Source organism: Emys orbicularis, chromosome 4 (assembly GCF_028017835.1).
Source record: "Emys orbicularis isolate rEmyOrb1 chromosome 4, rEmyOrb1.hap1, whole genome shotgun sequence".
Classification (NCBI taxonomy): domain Eukaryota; kingdom Metazoa; phylum Chordata; order Testudines; family Emydidae; genus Emys; species Emys orbicularis.
The window spans coordinates 27480722-27507302 of NC_088686.1; positions in this window are offsets into that span (position 1 = coordinate 27480722).

Genomic DNA, 26581 nt, shown 5'->3' on the forward strand with positions numbered 1-26581 from the left:
ATGTAAGGTACAGAATGCATCGTGTGTGGTTCAGTGGGAGCTTGCAGGATCTGCCCCTTGCTATGCACAGTGGAGTCTATTTAATGCTTTATATTTTGGAAACTGAAATGTCTGGGAAAAAATCATACCAATAAAGGGAAAAGTCTTGCCCAAAGGTTAAAAAACCCAGAAGTCAGGAATGTCAGGAAGTCAGAATTCTCATGAGTAGAGAATATTGGAGAAACCTAGTTGGAGGTTTTTGGCAAACGTTCGTGCCTTGTGTTCTGAGTAATCATGAACTGTAAGCCCAGAAAATATCAGAGCTGCCTCTTTAAACACAGTACCCTTTCCCCTTTTTCCATTTAGTTATCTCCTTCTCTGCTCCATGGCTCAATCTGCATATGTTATTGGCCTCGATTCCCAGGGCTGCCACCTCAATCTGTAGTAGCTAATAGTACAACCTCACACATGGCATTGGGACCAAGCTCAGGTTAACAAGGAATCCAAAAGCAAATGGCTGAGGGAGCTTGCTATAAAATAACCACTTGAAAATTCAGGCTGTGATTTTTTCTTCACATTTGCATGGAGGAAGCAAAGCTTTCAGTCTCAGCGGTTCAGTCAAATGCATTAAAAAGATGAACATTTTAGTTAATGTTCTAAGAAGATTTCTAAAAGCAATTTTGATTGTGTACTATTAGCATTAATTAATTTCTATACTGAGACCAGCCGTTATATTAGTAGAATGCATATTTTAATCAATTTCTACTTGCTGTTTTGTGCAAGTTAAAGGTAGCTTTGTGGTTTGTGCATAGTTTATAGAGTGCATTTAACTCAATGTGCCTTAGGTAATGCTCATCCAAGGTTCAATGTATACTCTAATCAGAGCATGATACAAGAATTCTGAATGAAGCCCCTACAAGTAATAGGGTTGTTTTCATTTTGGACTGTAGTGGAATATACCTTTTCTAAACACGTGCTTGAATGCATTATTAAATAACACAATGCACAACTGCACTGTCATCGAGAGCAAGCATAAATAGTTAGGATTAAATCTCTTTTCAATGGCAGTTTACCTGCAACAGAAAGCAAGCTGATTGACATACATTTGCAGTAGTTCTGTTATTGGTAAATTTAAAAGGATGTTGCCAAGTAATCTTTATAGTTTTCAGTCTTAAAAAACAAACAAACAAAAACCTCTCCATTATTTGTAATATACAAAAAATAAAGAGTGAAAATACAATATTTTCCTGAACCTTTTTTTCCCCTAATCCTCCCGCATTTGGCAAATATTGACACTTTCTCCTCTATGTTTCTAAACAGAATTTGAAATTAACATGACATGAATGTTTACTCCGTTGTTTATTCGCATGCATCACTGATGATTAAGGTGACCATATGTCCCAGTTAACAACCCGTTCTACTGAAACTGGGAAATGGTTTGGGGGACATTTTATTCTACCTCTCTCCACACATACACTTTCTAGCCCCTCCGAGCCCCCTTTTCCTCCCCTTGCCCAGTGCTCTAGTGCTTCCCTACACCACAAAGCCAGGCCCAGCTGCCAGAGAGCTCTGCCCCACCCTACTGCTCTGGGAAGAGCAGATGTTACATCCAGCCACCACTGAAAGGGTGAAGTGCCACATGAGAAGAACCATGAGTCAGAGAAGAGCCACGAGAATGATTAAAGGATTAGAAAACAAGCTTTGTAGTGAGACTCAAAGAGTTCAATCTACTTAGTTTAACAAAGAGAAGATTAAGGGGTGACATGATTGCAGTCACTAAGAACCTACATGCGGAACAAATACAAATAATAATGGGCTTCAATCTTGGAGAGGAAGATATAACATGATCCAATGGCTGCAAGCTGAAGCTAGAGAAATTCAGACTGGAAATAAGGCATAAATTTTTACAGTGCGGGTAATTAACCATTGGAACAACTTACCAAGGGTCATGGTGAATTCTACATCACTAACAGTTTTTAAATCAAGACTGCCTGTTTTTCTAAAAGTGCTGCTCTAGGGATTATTTTGGGGAAGTTTCAAAGCCTGTGTTATATAAGATGTCAAACTAGATGATCACAATTCTCCCTTCTGGCCTTGGAATCTATGAAGCAAAGAACTACGTAGGAGCATGGAAGCGGTTACTCTCAACCCCATTCCACAAGAGATTCTTCTGGCCATTGGCAGGAATCTTCTTGAGTCTCTTTGGCCCCAGCTATAAAGTCTTGTGAAATTACGGGCTCCAGAAGGAGGGAATCTTGTTTGATGACAGAAGAGAGGAGCAACACAGCATGGAGAGGAAGAGGAGGGCAAAACACACAGAGAGAAACCCTTTGATATAGGGAGCAGTTCGGAAGCAACAGCTTCTCAACCGCCTCCCACTCTCCCACTGCTGCCTCAGTCAGCCAGCTCAGAGCATCGCTGGCCGGAGTGCTCAGCTGCCCGTGGCAGCACTCTTCACCTTCCTCTCCTTCGTCCACATCAGGATTCTGTCCCCTCACAATGAGCACCATCCCCTGCAGCTACCAGCACCACCTCCCCATCCCTATCAAAGATACTCCCCCCAACTTTCTTGCCGTTAACTTGCTCCTTATAACTAGCAGCTTCCGTCTCTCCCACAACTATTACACACCACAGACCTGAGAGCTCCCTCCACTCCCTCCCCCTCCTCCACACACTGCCCCTCTCCCCCTCTCTGCTCCTGCCAACCCTCCCCATCCCCATCCTCTGCCCTCACAATTATTTGTATTGGAGTAGTGCCTTGGGGCCCCAGCTCACCTCACGACCCTGTAGGTGCTAGACAGTCCCTGCCCTGAATTGCTTTAAATCTAAAGAGACAAAAAAGGAAAGGGTCAGAAGGGAAAAAGGCACAGCGAGCTGATGCTACTTGGTCAAGGTTGTACAGCAGGCCGGTCAAGTCTCCTGATTCCCAGTCCAGTGCCCTATCTCCTGGACCATGTTGACTCTCCAAGCTTCTCCCCATGAACCACGCTCCATGCCTTTCCTATGTCTTTATCCCCCATTCTCTGCTCCACTCCCAGAGCCTCCCTTCCAGCCACTGCTCTTGTCCTCTGAGTGAACACATAGATCAGGCCACCACTCCAGCCCATTCAGGATTTTCACTAGTATGGAAACGTTGCTTCCCCCTCCTCACTCAACATCTGCCATCAGCATGAGCAATGGGACACAGAAGATGGTTCACACTTGGAGTTCAGTTTCTATGTCCGTTCACTTCTTATGTTGTCTTCTGAGTTTGCCAAGTGTAAGATTTGTGTGTGTAAAGGCCACCTGTCCAGTGGGAATTGGACTGAGCCTACCACTGGACACAAATTGATGGGAATGACTTTCTGTCCCTACTTTGACATGATTTCAATCGGTCAACTACAGATGAAAGTCTCAATAGCTCATTACTAATTCCCTGAGCCATCCTGCCTCCCCAATTGCTTCATAAGACGTAACCAGCTTGAAGTTTCCCAGTATTTAACTAATCATTTCAATTACTCACTACTTGTGCGATATTGCACATGGTTTCGCTAGACTTTTTCATACACCCAAACCTGGTCAGAAAAACTTCAGTATCAAATCTATATCTTAATTAGTGATAAGCTGTTTTAAGACTAAGAAAATTAAGAAATTTCAAAGTCACAAATTTTCTCTCCGTTTCAAAGATGCAAATACCAGAAAGAGAGCAGTTAGACTTTAAAAGAAAAATTTATGAGTATTTCCCTCTTGGTACTCCTTCCAGTGCTTCCTAATTAAGGACAAGCCAATACAGTATCATGTACCAATCTGGTATTTATTAACAAAGCTAGTCATGATTTTTAACTGATTATGGCTCAGAGGATCCTCCCCTCATTAATATAAATGAATTAGGAGGAAAAGTGCCAAATGTTTCAAATGGGAATTAACATGAGACTGCAAGGTATAATTAGTTGAAAATGCTAAATACATCAAAGTATTAATTTGTGTGTGTATAAATATGTTCCATATTTATACAGTATATAAGTATATTATATATGCAGAGTGGACAGATAGATATATAGAGATTTAGATATAGATTAGATTATAGATAGATACACACCCTTTGTATATTATACCCTGAAGCTGACAAATATAATCCACTTGGCTGAAACAGGAGGATAAAATCCTGTGAACTAATATAGAGAGGTGTCCACACAAGATAACTTTGATTCTGTAAGTCACTTAAGGCAAAAGTCTCTGGGCCAAGTTCTGCTCTAATAACAACTCTGCAACCCTATTGGCCTCTTTACTTTAAGTCACATGATCATAAGAGCTTGTTTCAGCCAGTTGGACTGTCAGCCCAAGGGCTTCATAAATATCTGAATATATTATACATTCTCTCTCTCTGTGTTCAAAGATGCTGCATAAGTGTATCTCACACCGTAATTTTGCCCTGTATTCGTGACATACTTTGTTCAGCGCTTGGAACACATTTCACTGGTTCACTGCGGTTCCGGGGAGATGGCCAGGCAAATTTCAGGAAACAACATTCTTTGAAAAAAGAAGGGGAAAGGGTTAGAAAACTAAACAAGATACAAAAATAAAAGTAAATAAAGGCATGTAATAAAAATCATACCATTCTACATAGGGCTCACTCTTCCTTCTGAACAATGGTTCTCCCATTCCTCACTCCCAGACGCCTGAGTAGGGGCTGGCCAATGAGGTCAGGGCGTCAAAGGCTTGCAAGCTGAAAGACAGTCAATGCTTGACATGTCCCCACTAATATTGCATAAGGGTTGCTGGTTGGACCAAACCAGGGTCTGGTCTGATGGCTAGTGCTGGCATAAAAACAGCTCACCTGGCCTGTAGGAAAAGCCTTAATCTGCTGATCTGGAGTAGATTATAAGTAGTCAATGAAACTAGCCATTCACATTCTGGAAGAATGTTCAGAGTCATTATTAACAGCAGCACATCCCTTCTGCTAGCGATAGGCTCAGATGGAATCCCAAATCCAAACCTCTTTGAATTTTGGGAGGAAGTGGATCGCTAACCCTGGATCTGAACCCACCTCTGTGATTTTGCATGTAGGCTGAATCCAAACCTGAAAGGGTTTTTTCTGGTTTCATTTCCGATTAAACCAAAATCGTGAGTGAACAGCAGTTTTAACTAGATTTCAGCTAAAATGGCTGCAATCTTGTGAGATATGGGTGATCTTGAGAGATTCCCAACATTTGGATCGAAATTTATAAGACTTCAACACCATCAAATGTGAACCTGAACTCTAGCCTTGGACTGGCTTCAAACCTGAACCCCAGTCCCTACCATGCACCTTGTCTGAGTCAGATCCAAACACCACCGCCTCAGCTCATCACTACAGTCAGCTGTAAGTGTTGATAAAGCCTTCTCTGTAGACTGCTATGTGGTACAATGGAAATGACAGACAATGAAGTCATAGACAACTTTATCACTATTAAACAAAAAAAATCTCACATGCCAGCATCCCTGCTCTGTTATGTTGTCATGTATATATATCCCTTTTTGCATCTTAAAATCTCAAATTGGCACCCATTTATATGCTGGAGGTTTGAGAGATTGTCAGCAATTGAACAAGGTAAGGTCTGAATTTTCCCTTGTGTTTGTGCAGCACCTAGCACAATGGGTTCATGATCTTGATGGGGCCTTTAGGTGCTATTGCAATCGAGATAATAAATAATGACAACACAGGTATGGAATAACAACACAGATAGAAAAATACTTAATTCTGGAAGTTATTTTACTGTACAAGAAAGGCAGGGCTTATTGTATTTGCTTTCCCCAGTGAAGAATGCCCTTTGTGGGCTTACTTATTTAACACCCACTGGTGGTCATAACTGCTTCCCTGGTATTTTAACCTTCAGATTTTCAGTTCTTCTAAATATCTAATTAGTACTGCTTTCTTAATGGTTTTATAAAAGCATCTTGGCATGTATGCGAATGGCCTAATGCCAACACACCATAACGTGCAATGACAGTAATGCCTCTGTCTCTGTACTGATGCTGCATGATAGAATATCACCCGAACACCAAACACAATCCAATAGGAGAGCTCACATTTCCAGGAGATCCCATGAACCTGCTCTGGTTCAGTGGTGGGCTTTAAGAGCTCTGTTTGGACTTCACTTTTATGTTTATAGATGTTTCCTTCCTGCATCTCCCCTTTGCCCTGCGAGACAAGTTTTACTCTGCACTTCTTCCTTCCTTTCTGACACTGAAATCAGCAGGTGCTGCTTACTACACATTAGCCAGACCCGCCCATCCCTGTCTTTGTGAGTGCCTTAGAACTCCTGCAAGAGGAGAAAGCCAGGCCATGGGACTCTGAACTGACTATTCACTCTGTAGCAACAGACAGGGCCCTTTGGGAAGGGTAGTGGGGTGTGACGTGGTACAGCCATAGGTCTATGACTATGCATACTCACTGGGCTTGACCAGGGCATGGGATGTTCAGCAGGCGCAGAACCCAGTTGCTGCACTGGTGCTTCATATCCTGTTGGAGGCCCCCCATCTCCCAGCCAGGGGCAGCTCTAGGCACCAGCAAAGCAAGCACGTGCTTGGGGCAGCCCATTTGCAGGGGCGGCAGGAATCCAGCATGGGAGCTGAGAACCAACAGGGGGCCCTTGGGAGCTGTAGTTCCTTGGTTAGCTCCCTGCCTATAGAGCCAGCCCTGGAGCAGGGAAAGAACTACATTTCCCAGCATTCCCTTGGCCACTACCAACAGGAAAGAGGGGGAGGGAGTGAGGTAGCTGAGACCTCATGCTGCAGCCTGCTATGAATGGAGAGCTACACTCTGAAGGGTAGGGATACCATATTTTAACATTAAAAAAACAGGACACTCCACAGGGAGGAAGGGTAGCCTCACTCTGCCACCATCCACCCCCTCTGACTGCCCCCCACAGAAACCCCAACCCATCCAACCACCCCTGCCCCCTGATCACCCCCTCCCGGGACCCCACCCCCTATCTAAGCCTTCCTTGTCCCCAACTGCCCCCTCCTGAAACCGCCCCAACTTCCCCCCTAGGACCCCACCCCACCCCCTACCTGTCCCCTGACAAACCCCTGGGACTCCAATGCCTATCCAACTGGTGCCTGTCCCCTGACTGCCCCCCCAACCCCTGACCCATCTAACCCCCCCTTCTCTCTGCCCCTGACTGCCCCCCCAAACCTCCGCCCCATCCAACCCCCCAGCCCCCTTACCGTGCCACTCAGACCAGCATGTCTGGCTCCGCGCAGCGCCAGACACACTGCTGCATACATGCTGCCGTGCTCCCCCGCGGAGCCACAGCCCCCTTCTACCCCCCCCCCCCCAGCACCTGCCTTCCAGATTTGAACACCTCAAAATTCAGGAGTGCTCAAGCTCAGATTGGCCAGCTGTTACTTCATTTCTCCCAAATCAAATATACTGATCCACTGTAACTTGCTGTAGAAAAAGTAGGATAAAATTGAACAAGAAATGCTTCCCAGTGGTTATTAGGACTGGAATTGCTATTTTCAACAGCCATTGCCTTTTGTTTGTTTGTTTGTTTGTTTGTTTAAAAGGAAGACAGTGATATTGCATTGGCAAATTCCCCATAGAAAGAAAGAGTGGAAGAAAAGAATAATAAAGGCACCTCAACTTTTCCTCATTTATGTAGGACAGTCTTATAATATGCATCCAGATATCCTCCAATCACACAAGCTGAAAATTGTTCCACTTTACTGCAGTTCTGTAACCATATGGGAACCAATCCTGTCTGTGTTCTGTGCACATCTAAAATTCCTGCTGAATGACCTGCCGTGGGAGCGAGTTACCAGTGACCCAGGACTGCGGCGGAAGGAGGGTGCAGGTGTGGGGGGGGGGAGAGAGCCCAGGGCTGGGGCGGCAGGGTGGGGAGAGCCCAGGGCTGTGGCAGCAGGGGGGTGCGGCGAGGAGCCCAGGGCTGGGACGGGGGGCAGCCAAAAATTTTTTTGCTTGGGGTGGCAAAAAACCTAGGGCCGGCCCTGCTCCCAGCTATGTCCTGTGCGGAATCCATTATGGGCTACGTGATAGGCTCTATAGGAAAGGTGCAAATCTCTCTGTGTTTGATCTACTTTGTCCCATGTGGCCCACAGCAGTCGAAGAATCACCACTGTCAGTCAGGGGAGTCTCAGACCAGTGTAGGCAATTTTCTAGTGGTACAGCCTCACAGCTTCCCTGTTATGCTTCCCTGTCACAGCTTCCCAGGTTGTACCTGGGATATTTCTGACCCAGCAATCCCTGTCTGGCACAATGGCTCTTAGGGGTCTTTGGCAGCCCACATTAATTTATAGTAGTCCTCAAATTACTCTAGTTTACTCCAGCAGACAAGACCAGTAGAGAGCAGGATAATGGTCAGGCTGTGCAGAGTGGCTTAAAATCACCTTTGCTCATATCTCCCTACTGATCTGCACTGTTTGTTCTTCAGCTGCAGCTGAAAATCTGGGGCGTTATATTATTTCCCCAGAAACAGCCAGCTTCCATCATTAATTAGTACATGGAAGTTCTTTAGATTCATTGGGAAAACACAGAAAGCATTTTATTTATGATGATACCACTGATCTGGACAAATTTGGTACTCCACAAGCTGTCAACAGTACAGCCTTGTCTGATGGTAACACTATAGAAGATCTTCAGTCAGGCTCAGTGATGGAAAAATGTGAGAGAGGCTGCTTTTGTGGTGTTTGACTCCCAGAAGAGCCCAGGCAGTACTGGGAATCTCTAAAGAAAGCCTGAAGTTCCTAACTCCATTTCTACACATTTTGGATAAACTTTGTATATGCAGCTGAACTTTTAAGGTGCTTATCTAAACCTCCAAAACATCTGAGGTTCTCCAATCACTAACTGGATGGTGTCTTTACTTTTTATATACATATATCTTGTATAAGAGGAATGTGTACACTTGGCATATCTGTGATAGCAATAAAAAAAATTAGTTGAAAATATGTAACATACCAAGCAATAAAATATTCCCTAACCATTAGCTTTCCCAAATTTTACCACAGGAATATATAGCTTTTTCTACACCAGTTCTACACATTGGTCCAGCCAGTCCTGAAATCTCCACCCAGCAAAGGAACATAGCTATTTGGTGCAGAGACTGTCTTTTTGCCCTGTGTTTGTACAGCACTAGGACCTCTAGACACAAATATATAAATAATAAATAAAAATAACAATAATAATGCTGGAATACCAGCCTCCGTCTACAATTTTATAGGGCAAAATGAAGAGAATTCTGGACCACACAGACACATCTATACACAGAGTGGCGAGGGGCGTAGGGGTGACACAAAGAGGCAAAAAAAATCAGAAAAAAAAAGAAAAAGGAAAGAAAGCAAAATATTGAAGCTGTCTTTCAAACTGTATAAAGTTAATTCAAATCAAATTGATTTCAAAACAGTGTACATTCTACTCCTGCAATTTCTGTTGCCATATGGGACTTTTAAATTCTGGCTTTGGAAAGGAAAGAAAAAAGCACAAGGTAACCCATTTATACATGCACCAGAAGTATGAAGACAGCAGCCCAGTCTGTTACTGGAGCTGTTCTCAAAAGTTTAGTGGGCTTTTCTTTCTTCCTGGGGATTCTATAGTGCTACAATCAAACACTTGACAGCCATTTTCAAGTAATTTTGCATGATTTCCATTCTGAAGGAGTATTAATGTAAGATTCCATGCAGTCAGTCAAACTCTGTGCATTTTTCTATTTTTCCCCCAGCATAAACACCGTAAAGCAATGTACCTAAGTATAGCACAATACCATATTATTTTCCCTTCCCCTTTCTCCCCATAGAAAATGCAGAACTTTTGTATTTTGTCTTATTTTATTTTTTAGATGTAATGTCTCCTGAATAGAACAAATCAAATATAAAATGGAACAATCAAATGTAGAAATAACAATATATGTTTGAGGGGAGCACAGGTACCTGCCACGTACCCTGTAATACATTTAAATTCTCTACATGTGCTTCTTATAGTAAATAAGATTTTTAACTACTTTTGGCATTCAGAAATCCACAAATCAAGTACAAGTATGCTAAAAAGAAAAGCATGGCTGTGAAATAAAAACTAGGGGTGTCAAGCGATTAAAAAATTAATTGTGATTAATCGTACAATTAATTGCACTGTTAAACAATACTAGAATACCATTTATTTAAATGTTTTTGATGTTTTCTACATTTTCAAATATATTGATTTCAGTTACAACACAGAATACCAAGTGTACAGTGCTCACTTTATATTTTCACTGTAAAAACCAAAAGAAATAGTATTTTTCAATTCACCTAATACAAGTACTGTAGTGCGAACTCTTTATCATGAAAGTTGAACTTACGAATGTAGAATTACAAAAAAACTGCATTCAAAAATAAAACAATGTAAAACTTTAGAGCCTACAAGTCCTCTCAGTCCTATTTCTTGTTCAGCCAATTGCTCAGACATCGAAAAATATTTAATACATTTCAATTGGTAGTCTATTGTTTAACAGTGTGATTAAAACTGCGATTAATCGCGATTAATTTTTTTGAGTTAATCACGTGAGTTAACTGTGATTAATCAACAGCCTAATAAAAACATATCTTTAAAAAGTAGGAAGTCATATAACATAACTGCAAACCATTCATCTTAATGGCCTAGCAAGAAGAAAAAAGTTGCATGTATTAGACAAATTGCATGAATTCAGTATTGTTCTGGTAAAAAGAAAGCCAGATAGATTAGACAGACTCGATCGATCTTTCCTTTGGGTGTCCATACATTGCTTGGTAGCTCAGAGCCAAGTTTTGTACTTAAAAAAAACCCCACAACTCTTTTTTGTAACTTTTTTTGTTTAATTTTTGGCTTTTTAGAAGATGGATGAAGATGAATCACTGCCTCTTAAACCACCACGCTAAAACTTCTTCCCAAAGCAAAGTACTAGTATGAAAAACAATTGCTTTCTTCCCGTTAATTTGAAACCATTCTATACCCATATAATATTTGAAACCTATCAAAGCATTTTCAGTTTTTGAGTGTTTCCATTTTCAAAATTTTTCAGACTTAAGCTCTCTGGCAAAATGTTGTGCTCTAGTCTTTGCAAGTTATCCTCTACTTCATGTACCACTGAAACACTTTTCTCATTCTTAAAATGAATGGAAAATATTCTTTTTAAAGTACAACCATCTCATTGCATAAAGAAGATGAAATCCATTTGTCCTCTTTATTTTAGGTAGCACCTTTCTATCCGTGGAACTTGTTTTAAAGATGAACTGCAAACAATTTTTCAGTAGGTGGTCTTGTGCCATTTATTTGCTTCTTTACAATATATGAAGGAAAATATTTCTCTTTCTTTCTTTCTTTCTTGTTTTCTTTCTTTCTTTTTCTGTGTGTGTGTGTGTGTGTGTGTGTGTGTGTGTGTGTGTGTGTGTGTGTGTGTGTGTGTGTGTGCGCTTTACCTTAAAAATATCAGAAATGTCAAGTCTGGTCATCTGATTTTAATGGAGAACTTCCGAGAGGTCCAAGAAATGTATATTGTGTCAATTGAATGAGTGAGAGCAGGCAGTGTTGACTCTTTAACAAAGATTTCCTTTCTCAAAATGTTCATTAGGCTTTAGAACTAAATGGGTGTTAATGAAAAAAACAAGCAGAATTAAACATTTCCACTAATAATCCTTTCTCCCTTAGTTGGCTTTCATTCTTCTGATATCACCATTTCACCAGTTCTCATGTCAGTAGATCAGGCTAGATAAGACCAGACTATTTATGGTGAAAAACAATCAGAAAAAAATGCCTTTAAGAAAAGAAAAGAAAAAACATGTCAAACCTTCTTTAAACATTCTGAAGTACCAAAAAATAGGCCAAGGCAATTTTTTTTCCTTCGTGGGTTACCTATAACTCACCTTGGTTAAAAAATAAAATTACTAATATACTGAGAAGGGACATCAAGAAGTCTGATGTACATTGCTAGGTATTATTTTAAACATTTCTCTTTCTTTGTAATTAAAGATGGGATGAGAAGATGGTCCTTTGATCCAACATTCGGGTAGTTCATATCCAGATTCCACTTAAGATAACAATCTACTGTACCATTGGTGAAATCCAAATAAGAGCCATGGAGGCAAGTGCTTAGTCATTGGCAAGGAAAGAGCACCCTGCATTATTTTGTAGTGACCCTCTCTGACAATTTTGGAAGCAGTGTTCATAGGTTTCAGAGGGCATCATATCCAGCCATCCTCAGCTGGAAAGACAGTCATGATGAGATGGGTATTTAGGAACACAGATGAGTATGGCAGAAAAAAAAATCAGAGGGCTCCTCAGTGCTGTGAGAAACTCAGAAAGGAGCTCATCCCCAGGGAGGAAAGTTTTTTGGCTTGTTTTAATTTCTTTAATAGACATTTGTCACAAGATGTAAAACTATTCAATTCATCAGCTTTGTTAGTGTGGGGAAGGTCTGCAGCTGTGAATATCATCGCACTTCAGGATTGAGGTGAATTGACAAAATGGTGTGAAGCTATTTGAATAAGCTCATGCCCACAACATTCTAGCCCCAAGTCATTGCTACCTGAAGAGTGTAAATATTCAGCACCATCACTTCTTCCTAGGCTACCCAAGCACCCAAAACTGTCCCTAGCTATCAGTAATAGAGATTACAAAGAACTGAGTTCTACTCTCCTCAAACTACTAACTCCTTTACTGAGAGAACCAATTGCTACGAATTTCTTGACCTACTTTCACTATATTTAACCTGGTGATGGACTGGCCACCATATCCTGCCACCCCCCCCCCCCAAAAAAAGCAGAGGATGGGAGGACTAGGACTTCAGTCCTAATTCTAATCTCGCTTCTCACTACTGTAGTGTCAGTGGAGATACTCTAGATGTACTCCACTGTGAAATTAGAATCAGGCCCACACGGCACAACAGACTGAGATCAACGTACTGCAGACTCCAACTGTCTCCAGTGATGAAGATGCAAACTTAAAATGGTAGCTTTTGCAGGATCTATGTGATCAGATTTGAATTAAAACGGATTTATCTGGCAACAAAGTAGTGATCAATATGAGACTGAGATGATGATCCCACGGCCTGCCCCTTGTGAGTTCACACAGTAGCATTATACAGGGCATGGATACAGAGCTGGTTCATTTACTTTGAGCTATATTCCGCACTTTACTACTAGGCTGCTTTCGATTGCTCACAGGAGTCAACTTGAATATATATGCCACCAGCTGCTTTCCATGACCCTGTTGCTCCCTTTGCCACCTCCAGAGCGTTGAACTACACTGCAGGAGCCTACAATTCCATTTGCTAACACCATCTGCTGGACCTCCTGAGCCAAGATTACCTCCCCCTAAACCCACACCCTTTTTATCAGGGTTTCACAGCCTGCAAACAAGTGGGTCACAGGAACTGAAGAGGAAGGCTCAGAAAATCTAAAGCTGCTGTTCTTATTCTGGGCATCCTTCCTGTCTTCCTCCAGGACATAAACAACATCCTCTCCTTGTGATAACCGCTGCATGGAAAGAGGGAAGTGCCATTAGTTTGTGCCCCACTTTGGCTGGCATTTTTAGCCAACCCAGGGGAGCTGACCATGATCCCACTCATAGTGATGTTTTGGGGCACTAGCCCTCATGGTCACTCATCTTTCCACAACTCCAAGCGACTCTAGTGTGATCAGCCAATAAAGTGAGTAAAAGAGTAGACAGTATATAAATGGCCTTGTCTCTCTCTTTTAGCACTAGACTCAACAATGGACTATTTTATTTGATTGCTTTGTCTTCCCCTTACACCTATAAAGTTTCTTTAGTGAGAGATTGACTACTCCCCTGTTTAGCCTCATCCTCCAATCCTCTGTTGGCTAACTGAATATTTGCCTCTCCACATAGGGAAGCTCCACTGTACTGGCCAATCCCATGATAAAATGCAGAATTGGGGGCCATGGTGGGACAGAAGTGGAACTTTGGTCATAGATTCATCGATTCCCAGGCTAGAAGGGACCATTGTGATCATCTAGTCTGACCTTCTGTATAACACAGGCAATAGAACTTCCCCAAAATTATTCCTAGAGCAGATCTTTTAGAAAAACATCCAATCTTGATTTAAAAATTGTCAGTGGTAGAGAATCCACCAGGATCCTTGGTAAACTGGTCCAATGGTGAAGTACTCTCACCATTAAAAAAATGACACCTTATTTCCAGTCTGACCCTAGGACTTTAACCCTAGTCTTATTTGAAAGGCTGCCAGGTTGCTCTTATTTTATACCACTCCCTCCTCTGTGAGAAACATTCCTGCCTAATAGTCCCACGATTCCATCCTTTCAGAGGGAAAGCTTCTCAGGTCCTGTCTATGTTTATCACAGGAACAAAGACTCTCCTAATCCAGGCATCAAGGACATGGAAAGATCCTTGACATGGCTCAGTAGGAGAAGCCCTGCCAACTCCTGCAATCTTCAGAAGAAAGAATTAAGGCATGTTACTATATCATCATGAGACCATCAAGCCATTTTTCCTCTTCCAGTTCCCACAAAAAGCTATTTTTCCTTTGTAAATCATCCTTTGGAGGGACTGTGGACTGCTGGCTAGAGCAAGGGGCATCAGAGGCCTTAAGTTCTACTCCCAGCTCTGCCTCTAACTAGCAAAGACACATTGGCAAATCACTCAATTGCTCTGCAGCTCAGTCTACCTACCTTCATACCTCCCAAGGATGCTGAGAGGCTAAATAAATGTTTGTAAAAGGTTTAGAGCTCACCACTACAGAAGTATCACATGTTAGTATTACATGTTAAAACTAAGATAGATCATCTGTGTGTCCATATATGAACGCTAACTACAAATTTGCATACACATTAACCCCTCCTTCAACCAGGCACTGTTTATAAGGCACATCGTTTTCTTTTTAAAGAACACAGAATCCACACTTTGATTTGGATATAATAAAATTGCAGAAACAGCAGAAGCTGGCCATGTAACTACTATTTTAATGAATACATACCACAAGTAATAGTCCTCTAAGCCATTGTGTCATCTTTCAACTCCTGTCCCTCCCTTCCCCTTTCTGCACCAAACTTGAGGAAAAGAAATATTGATTGGCAGATCCTGTAGCCGGCGTGAATAACCATGACTACATATCTTGTCAAAAATCAGCATGTACTTTAAAAAAGAAGAAAGTAAAATATGAAGATAAGAGGCATAATCTGAGACTCGCCCATATTCTCATTCAAATTTTTCTATTTAGATTTCACTATATTTCTTTTAACCTCCTGCAGGTCTTTATATATAGGACAAAAAAATCCACTTCTGTCATTTAAAGCATGATGAAAGTACCAAAGAAAAATCTATTTTCAGCTGTTTCTCGTTAGAGCACTTTTTTACCACTGTGATGAAAGTCGATGCAAAGAAAGAAAGACGAGTCACTGATGAAGATGAAGAAGCATTTCTGATCAGCCATCTGTTCAACCAATTAAACCCCTCGCAGATAAAGTTGTGTATGTGTGTATAGATCTCACATAAAGATATACATATACATGTGTATGCATGCAGGCACATACATATACATACTTTATAAGGTCTGCTTTGCAACTACACAATTTTACTTATATGCTGAGCATAGCTAATTACACCTACATATAGAGAGGCCCTTCATATGTAAAATGGAATTTGGGCCCTTTGGAGAACAAAGCCTTCTCTATTAACATCCCTTTCTTTTAATGGTCCTTGTGCAGTAAAAATAAAGTCCAAACACTATAATTTTACTCACAGAAAAGTTACAAATACTCTAGGTATCTTTAGACACAGCTGCAAAAGTGGATTCACTTCTGACAAGATTGGTGTTAATTACCAGCAAGGACTTCAGTATAATACTATTTAAATCATTTTAAATTATCCCTCTCAAAAATTAATTTTTCATCAAAGATTACACAAAAAAATCATGATATCATCTCTGCAGCTGCGATTTAGTAATAATTTCATCTATTATTACCAATGTCAGTTAGATAAAAGAAAAATGGCATCCTACTGTGCTGATTCCAGCATAGGCCATATATAGAAATTTTTAACTATCACTTATAATCGCCTTGATGAGCTTAAACCTCCTCTCAATTAACACCCTAAATGACACTGAGACATCTTAATGGAGGATGTAAGTAAAGGAAAAAGACTTTAATCAAAGAATAAAAAGAGAAGTGCCAAGTGAAAGGAGGGGGTCTCATGCACCTCTCAGTGTCCAATCACATAGAGGTCCTTTATCTTGTCTTGAACTTCTTGTCATCCCAATATTGCTAGTGTAACTTTGCAGTAGCAGTGAAAAAAAAAGTGAATCTGCAGTCAGGGTCCAAATCAAAGAAGGAGACCAGTGGGTACTGAGTTGTATGGTGTGCCACAAACACGGATTGAATAAGCCTGGTTACAGTTAACCTACCACTGCTGTGTTTTTTTAAAACCAATAAAGTCAAAAGAAAGTGATTGTTTTCAAGACTGAAATATGGCAATTCCCATTCCTTTCTATAAGAATGAAACTTAGGGGTGAGTTCTAATCCAAACATCCCACTCTTAATGGGAGTTATGCACGGATACTAAGAGGTAACTACACATCTAAAGATCCAAAATGTCAGAAATCCTTGTATTAAGTGCACCCACAATCATTGCTATGAGGGCCGTGTTGGCATTGCTAGTCTATATATATACACTGCTGGCACAGGCATACTCTACCAGAAGCATTGCCCGTGGCATTCCACAGCAGAGGGAAACAGAATGGGTCGAGGAGTGGTGGAGGAGAACCCTTAAGAGGGTGTAGAGTGCTCTCCCGCTGACAGTGCCTGCCACTGGCCCCCAGAGAGCCTGTGGCTCCACACACCTCCACTGTGATAGCTAGTGATGCTGGCAGTACTAGGACTCTCTTGGACCTTGGGCTCAGGTACAAGAAGAAGCAGGATTCTGACTTTCTGTGAGGGGCACCCTATCCTCCTTTGCATATCTCCTGGCCCTTGGTCCATATAAATAATACCCCTTCAATGTAGGGGCACTATTTAATATTTAATATCCTTTTCATGGTCTATATGAATTCTGAGAAGATGATTCTTTACTTGTGTACATACCCACTGATAGCCAGATTTTTAAAAAATTGTTTTAACCATTTTTAAAGTAGCCAGAGAGTGCTAACACAAAATGCAAGTTACTGGTTTTAGATTCTTTTTGTTGTTCTGTGACTCATGAAAAAAAAACTGTTTCATGCCCTGATATTTTTCAGTGAGAAGCAAACTAATACCTTTGGGTATGTTAAGAGTAAAAATGAATCCAATTAATATCAACCATAGTATTTCTTTTCTTTAAAGTGTTTATTTGCCTATTAGAGCTTAACAAGCTGTCTGCTACAAATAATATCAGTTAAGGATTTACCCAAGTTTCATTAGCAAATCATTTGCAAACTCATCCTGATTTAATTTGTAATTTATAAGTATTTGCTGAATAGTGCAACCAATCATTTTCAGGTGGACTGTTTGCTTCAGCTACTTGCTAGTCACTAACTGTAATTCATGCTATGTGTTTAATATTAGTGTGCTACATACAAGCAATGTTAAGAGTCAATTTTAGTTCTTGGAACTACCATGGCAAAGGTAAGAAAGGCCTAGACTTTTGCCACATGACAGGATCGGTAACCATTGACTTCAGCCGCTGTTCTTACAGCAAGGTTGGTCACACTCACATGGCATTGTTTCTTCTCCCTCATTGGATGATTGAAACATTTTAGACACATGAGTAACAAATAAATAATAATAAGCAACGAAATGTGCACTTTTAGGGAGAATTTTTCAACTGTTCAGTCATTCTTGCTAAAATCTGTGAAGCTTTCAGCATTTGCAAATATTTTCACTGTTCTCTGATGGCTATCTCAATATTCACAACTAAATTAATAATAGGCCTCCATGAATTACAGAAAACCAACTTCAGCACTTTAATTCCCCAAAATATTTGTGGATCACTTTTTTTTCTTCCCGACAGTTCTACTGTCCATACACATTTCTTCTTTCAATTAACATTTGCAAAGGATGGGGTTTGTGCACATATCATGCAAGGCAGTAACCAAACAATTAATTCAATTAAAAATCCCTAAGTATTCATTGATCTGGAGCCTAACAGTCTATCAGTTTATAATAGAAATGAAGCTAATAGCTTTATAGAAATAAAATATCTTGCATGGAATCAGAAAAGTCAGCTGCTGCAGCTATACCCTGCCAAACAGGCACTAAGGCAGGGTATTTGCTTATGAATTCATTGCCACATCATCAAATCTATTGTTTTAAAGGCAACAATCCTCTTTGTGTGTGGTGGGAGGGAATGGATACTTATCTGACAGGAGAACCCCAAATGCGTTGCTTTAACTAAAGGTGTGACGTGACAGTGCAACTGTGTGTAGAGACACGCATAATGGTTTAGACCCAGGTAAACCAGGTTTAAACCTGCATTAGTGTCCACACACAGTTTAACTAAATCAGTGCAACTTCTGTGATTAGACAAGCCTAAGGCATCTGCACCCAGACTGTACTTAACAGTTTTGCCAGAATAGCTGTTCCAGTACAGCTATGCCAGCAAACCCTTTCTAGTGTAGACAAGGCCAGAGAGTCAGTCTGGGGCTTTAGAATTTGAAGACAGAGCTGTGTTTCAATTGGTGCCATGCAGCAAGGCTACATGCAGTAGGCATACCTAGTGCTTCTTTGGCTGTTGTAGCCACTGTTGTTCAAGATAAAAAGGAATTATCAACATACTGTGAATAAAAATGGTCTAAAATGAATATCCTGAGTGTGCATCCTCTTATGTTTCTTGAAAGCCGGGAAAACCCTCAGACTATCAAAAACAAACAAACCAACAAAAAACAAGTGATGAAAAGTGAGATGAGATTTTCCATGTGGTCATCAGGATTTCTTACAGATCAGCTACTATAGAGACCTGTATACTGGGTCCACCATTGAAAATATATTATTAAATCCCCTTTCCAATGGAAAACATCACAAATGCTACACAGATTCCAGCATCATTTTCACAGCAGATTCTCTTACTCTGCAACTAAATTATGGGAAAATATATTAGAAATTCAGAAGTTTTTTAAAATAAAACAATAAAAGAAGAATCTTCTAAGGATATAGGAGTTGCCCCTTTGGTTCAGGTTAATATTCTGCAGCTTTACATCTCTAATTTTGCACATTGTTGGTTATCTATACTGGGCTCTGATGGGCCTATGAAAAAAGGACTTATTCTGATCTCTCATACACCAGTTTTACAAAATTGTAACTCTACTGAATTGATCGGCCTACTCCTAATTTACATAATTCCCTTTCAATCTTACCAGGTCAGATTTGAGCACCACCAATAGTTTACAAACAGGATCTGTTACTAAGAAATCTGAGCAAACCAGAATAAATGGATTTCTTATTAGTTTGTAGATATAGTCTTACGAAAATAGGTTTGCACGACTTTAAATAAAAAAATTAAAAAAACATACTCCCGACAGGATAGCCTGACAGACCCGCCCTAAGCCACTTTAGGTTCATTTAACTGAAGATTTAATCTTGCAGAATGGAATTCCTCCTACACTATATCTTATGCTTGGATGGATCTATGGCTAACTGGACAGGTACAAGGATGAATGATAATACATGACTATATGAGCAAGTACTACTTTTACACATGAAATCCTGGAGGAAACTATGCCTGACACAGATTTCACTTGCACTGAGGTAAATCAGATATATCTCCACTGAAATCAATGGAGTTACATCAGCATAAAAGCAGTATGAGTAAAGAGAAAAATCAGGTTCTATACATTTAAGCATAAGATATCCTGCAATAAGTTTGGCTTCTGTTTCTCTGAAACTGTAGATATATTTTAAAGGGCAAGTGAACAATAAATAAATCTTGAGTATAGCATTATCTTAATGTTGCTATGAAAAAATTCCACTAAGAACGCTCTTACATACCATTTAGGTTTAAAATCATTATTTGAGGGAGGAAGAAAAACTCTCCTTGTTTTTTCTTGAAAATGAATAAAACTATGGGGAAATAATTCCCATGTGTCTTATTTTACATCTCATCATGTTCAGCCCAGAGTATTGTAACAACCCATTAATATTATATCTTTAATTTATATACGGTGCTTTTCTTCCCAAAGGATCACAAAGTGCTTTACAAATAATATAGCTATGAATTTCTTTAGTTACTAATGAAATTCAACCACGTCTGAGGTAGAATATAGCAAGTATTTAATCCAAACCCAATCATTCGTTAGATCTGAAGAAAAATGCCTTACACAACTGAAATTCCAGGTAAGTAGGGAGAATGTACTCACCTAGTTTGGACACCCAGGCTACGTCCTCACTACAGGGGGGGGTCGATTTAAGATACGCAAATTCAGCTACGCGAATAGCGTAGCTGAATTCGACGTATCGCAGCCGACTTACCCCGCTGTAAGGACGGTGGCAAAATCGACCTCCGCGGCTTCCCGTCGACGGCGCTTACTCCCACCTCTGCTGGTGGAGTAAGAGCGTCGATTCGGGGATCGATTGTCGCGTCCCGACGAGACGCGATAATTCGATCCCCGAGAGGTCGATTTCTACCCGCCGATTCAGGCGGGTAGTGTAGACCTAGCCCCAGATAACACTTCTCCTCCTTTGAAAAGTATTGGAGCATGGGCTCTTTAATATCCACAAGTGGTCAAGACCTCAAATCTACATCTTGTTCAAAAGATGCCACCTGCCAATGACTTAGAACCGCAAACATGCCAGCGTATTGACTCAGAGAGAAGAGCACTATTCACTGAATCTCCATCACCACTCCTTTGCAGTACATGACTAAAGGTGTATCTTGTCCCTGAAGATTATCATTCTTCTCAGAGACTAAACTTAGAAAGAATCTCTGTAATACAAGAGAACAGAGTATGTTTCGTACGGAGGAAGCCACCCAATACCTGCAAGTTTCCTGAGATGGCACATGAGTTTACTGTGTCTGGGTATGTAAATCATATAGTGGCACTACAATCAAATAATAATCTCCTCCACTTTGTCATCAATTATCAATATTTTCAGTAAATATTTTTCTAGGCCAGCTTCTCAGCATCGGTTAAGAAGTACACAGTGACGCTGAAAAGCAGGCAGTGCAAAGGGGGGCTATAAGCTATTTTTGAGATGGCCTGAACCTGAGGTCACTCTGTTCTGGTTTGGTCCCCAGGTGCATGATAGAGAAGCCCAAAGGCTGCTTTAACTTGTAACTCCAGCCTTTGGACTTAAAGGTCTGCCAGGGCAGCTAGGAATTGCTGAGGCACAGGAATGCCCTAAACATGTCTCCTCTGCTGGCTACAGGGAGGGATTTGGTTTACAATCTGCTATGGTGGCTCTCCAGCATCCAAATATTCCCAAGCTGGTTTAATCCTCCTTTGGTCAGAGAAGGCAGCCTTAGAATAGCTGTGTTCTATGGAAGCAGCACAAAATTCCTGTACTCAGTCTAATCCAGTGCATGGACATGTACTTCATTCCTTGTTCATTCTTATTGTGGGAGACGGACAATCATATACTAAAAAGTTATACTAAATATGGAACAATGGAAACTGTGCCACCTTCTGATATTGTTAATACTGTATCGTGATTGAATAAGACATTAGGCGGACTGCAAAGCAAAGCAAAATGCTGCCCTACTGTTAAGCTTTAATTAGCTAAGGCAGCAAAGAGCCTCCTTGGAACAGAAATTCTTTTATAGAAATTTGAATTAAGAGCTGTGCTGTAGTGGGGCTAGATCATGCCAGAATGACATACTGGCACTTTTGCCACATGCCTCTGCACAGCATGACCTCGCACGCAGGGCCAGCTCCAAGCACCAGCTTGTCAAGCAGGGGCTTGAGGCGGCCACTCCGGAGACGGGCGGCATGTCCAGCTATTCGGCGGCAATTCGGTGGACGGTCCCTCATTCCGGCTCGGAGCGAAGGACCTCCCGCCGAATTGCCGCCGCAGATCACGATCGCAATCGCGATTGAGGCTTTTTTGGGGGGGGGGCTGCTTGGAGCGGCCAAAACCCTGGAGCCGGCCCTGCTCGCACGCATGCACGCTACATGGAGGATGCCATTTGGTAGGGCAAAGTGGTGTCATTCACACGGTGTGTGTGTGTGTGTGTATGTGGTTATGCTGACTGGGGCGTTCCCATGCTGGTGGGAGCATTCCGGTAGCAGCCCATTTCAGACTACACCCCTGATTAAAAGTAAAATGGGGGAAAAGAGAGAGAGAGAGATGCTGGGTGTTGGGAAAAGGGCATGATATCCTACTGGCAGAGCTCATCTCTCTTCTCTTTGGGGTAGCCTTTTCTCACTCTTTGAAATACAGCATAAGCACTGCCCTGCCAATAGCAATGAGCAACGGTATGGAGCCCATTAGCAGCACCATGCTATCTTCTTCAGGTATTCCACAAACACCTCATACGGTATTGCGGGCGGGCACCCACCAGAGACTGCCCTTCCTTTTGACTTTATCATCTTTGCAAATGGTGTTTCTAGGAGCACTGGACTGGACTGGACTGACTTCCTGTGTGTGAATAAGTGATGTTGCCATCACTACAACCTTACCACCTCAGCCACACAAACTCGCTCCCAGAATACTGATCCCTGTACAATGTTGTCACCCTTTCACTTAGTCATTTCAACACCCAATCTGGGGTAGCAATTAGCGCAGGGGATTGGGAGTGAAGAATGCTGTGTGTTATGCTGTTCTGGCTCTGCCACTGAATCACTGTATGACCTTTGGCGAGTCACTTCACTATATGTAAAACAGGGAGAATAACATGCCTATCACAAAGGTTTGTTGTAAGTTTTAATTCCTAAAAGTTTTCAAAGTGTTGTGAGATCCCTGGATAAAAATCACTATACAAATATGATCTTAATGTGTGAATGTGGTGAGGAACACTGAATAAATGTGAATGATCTAGGTTTTAGATAATCAAGGGAATTTTCTATGTAATGAATTGACACCAGGGACACAACCCCATTTCAGATAACAGGGAATGCTGGGTAATCAAGGTGGCACTTTAATGTTATGGCATTGTGTATTACATATTTTTACAGTGAAATATTGCATCAAACATAAAACAAATTGAATTAGAGGTATGTTAATATGCAGTATGGAACAATTTCAGTTGAACAGCAGAATTTGTCCTAAGTATAAAATTGCTTCAGTTCAGAAATGACTGGAGTAGCAGGCACGGGTAGTGGAGAATAGTTAAAAGTGACTGGAGTACTCTTCAAATTATTGAAGCAATCTAGGAAACCTAAATTGGTCGACAGTGCACGTGCCCAGAACACCCTAATTCACTTCCAAAATGAAGTGCTCTTAAAAAAAAAAAAGTGAAGCATTGCATTTGGAAAGGATCAGAGTTCTGGGCATGCACTATGCAGAACAATTTAAAATTACTGGAGCACTTCAACTTTTTTTTTAAAAAGCACTTCATTTTGGAAGTGAATCAAATAGCATTCTCTTACTGCAGTTGAACATATGAATGATTTAAAAATGCAACAACCCCCCTCCCCCCCAAAAAAAAACTCTTGGGGGAAAAAAAGTTGATAATTAAAACTAAAAAAGGAGTAAGAGGGATAGCGGAGAGAGAAGGAAAAAATGTCCACACCAAGTGCATTAAAAAAAAAAAAATCACACCACCACCTCTGTTCTCTCAGCCAGTCTGCTGACCTTTTCAATGGTTCAAACACTAATAAGTACAGCAGCAGAGTGATGTGATGGTGCATTTATGCTCCGTGGGCCTGTCAACAAGTCTCATATCAATAAAACTGTATTCCACCCCCTATGGGTGACACAGGGTGAGGTAGGCTATACCTTATCGTCTCGTCCCTGGTTATGTGAGTTTCACTTACATTTCTGTACATGTACAAGCATCTCACCTACTCATTCCTGATTACATCTAAGTATCTGCTTCCTTAATGCCCTCATTTGTCCAGGACTAATTAACAATTTTACCTTATGGATTTTCTCTCTTGCTGAAGCGAAGCCATTTCCGATGTTGCCAACGCTTGTGATTTTATTGTGAGTCTTGCAATAGTTGATGTTCTTCTTAAAGCGCCTGCTCCTGGAGGCATGTGATTAGGAAAGAATCTCAGCTTTCATTTAAAATAAAAATAAGTTTCTAGCCCCCATGCTGGAAGAGAAAAGCTTGAAAATGTGAGCCAAGAGTGCCCAGAGATTCAAAATCCAAGGTGGCAAATAAAAAGTACCCCAAAATTATATATTTTAAAAATCTCATATTTTAAACCAATCTCATGATATTTTTGGGGAGGGAGGGGTAACTCATGATTTTTGAGCTACTTGGGGTTGCTAATACTTTTATCTGAGCCTCCCATTTCAGTATTTAACTTTTTCTCATGATCTAAGATTAAATACAGAACACGGATCGCTCCATGATTCTACCAAGTCCATTTCTGAGAGAGGGATTTGAGGATTCTGCAGCAGTAGGGCTGCCTCCAGAGCCAGCCAGTAGTACACTTTCACTGGATATAGAGAAAGAAGCGGTGTCCCTCTTGGACCTGCTGCCAATAGAGAATCCTCAAGCTGGCAATCAATCCTGATGCTGGTAAAATTCCATGAAGGTTTTTGTGTCTGTGGAATGCTGCAGGCCCTGCTCAAAGGGAAAAAAGAAGAATCAGCTCCATTGCCAACAAAATTATGGCCCTATTCCAGCTTTCAGAAACTTACATGCTTTTATATATTTGCCACGTGGTTCTTCAGTGCAGCAGCACATGTGTTTTGGCTTCATGATACTGAGAAAAAAGAGCACTCAAATCAGGGAACTTTATACTAGTCTATGGATGAAGCTTGAGTTGTGAACCTGAATCTAGGTTACAAATACAGAAATATTCTCTGACTGTATAAAGGGATAACTCACTTAACAAAGAAGTAGCCAACACCTGATTGTACATTTGGGATAAAGGGCAGGAAACCCCTTTGTACAGTCTGGTCAGATTTACACTCTTACCTTGAGCATTTGGGAAGCATCAGCTTTTATTTTCTTAACTTCCTTCTGTTATGATCATTGCATGCATTATTACTACTATCTATTTTACGGTACCCCCATCTGAGATCAAGCCCCATTGTGCTAGGCGCTGTACAAACATATGTGAAGGGAAGGTCCATGCCCCCAATGAGCTAACATTCAATCAGATAAGACAGATAAAATATGGGTATTAGCCACATTTTACAGAGGGAAAACTGAGGCATGGAAAAAATTAAGTGATTAGCTTAACATTCCACAAGAAGTTTGTGGCAGAGCTGTGAACTGACTCCAGATCTCTGGAGTGCCGGGCCAGTGCCTTAACCACAAGACCATCTCTCCTCCATGCATTTTGCTCAGCTGGATTAAGAAGCCAACTATGGAAGCAAGAGGTGAAAAATTGCCTTTAACATCCCCTCATCCCCTCCGCCCCCCGAAAATAATCCACAATACAAATCCCTACCTGGTGTCCATGTCTAAGAAAAAGGAATCCACAAAAATGGCATTAAAATCAATCACAAACCTATGTTTCATGAATATCCTGAGATGATCAGAGAGATAATTTGGGGAGAATCGGCTATACATGCAGAGTGGGGTTTTCCTTGCCACGGAGAGAGTCAGTAGTTGTTCGGTATGAACAGGTGACACAGGATGATCTGCCTGCAGCCTAATGTTGATGGAAAGCTTGTTTGTACTTAGTACATTAGAGGAGTTGCTCGGGAACAGTTACATAAAGATTAGTCCTGTAACTCTGCCAAAGACTTTGTGTTATTATGTGCTGTGCTTGTGCCAGGCAGCCCCACATGTCAGAGCTGCCTAGTGGGGCAGTTTTAATATGCACACCCACATTTCCTGAAGATTTTTTTTAAGATTGAGGAGCCAACTCTGACCTCGCTTACACGCTGCAATCACCACGGACTTCAATCAGGCTGCACCTGTGTGAGCCTGTGCAGCATTGATTTTTAACGGCATGTCCAGTGCTTGTTCCGGAGAAGGCTGTCCTTTCTCCCCACCACCACCTCCTTTTCTCCCATTACACTCCAGCAGATAATCCCAGCAGTATGCCAACAAAACCACCATCCCTAGCCCCCTCTCATCCCCACACACCTCCAACCATGAGGGAGCATACAAAATTAATGTCGGCTAAGTTGTCTAAATAACTCAATGATCCGTGTTCTAAACAGGTCATACGTCTAGGGAGTAAAGACCTCACAGCATGGCCTTTTCGCTGGGTTTCTTCCTAAAAGTTCATTAAACAACTGTTTCGTTTTAAAATGTATGCGTGAATTTGATGCTCTTAAAAATGAGAATGTAAAAGCGTTGGCCTGAACCAGACATAGTGCAGTTGGACACTGTGCACCCTTCCCTAAACACATTCCTCTACCAATGTACGAGGCTGATCCCAAACACTGCTCCCATTGCTGTCTGAGCTTCTTTTATAAAAGAGGCTGTCAGCCACGCACACAAATGTTAAGTGTGCTATGTTTATCTTTGGTGATGTCCTTACAGCAAGTCAGCATTTGAACCCAGTCCCAGAGGAAAACATTACTTGGCTAACCCCGTGTGTCATGGCCTCCTCCTTGCATTAAACAAGGTACATGTGCACACGTGTCGACTTATTTAGGG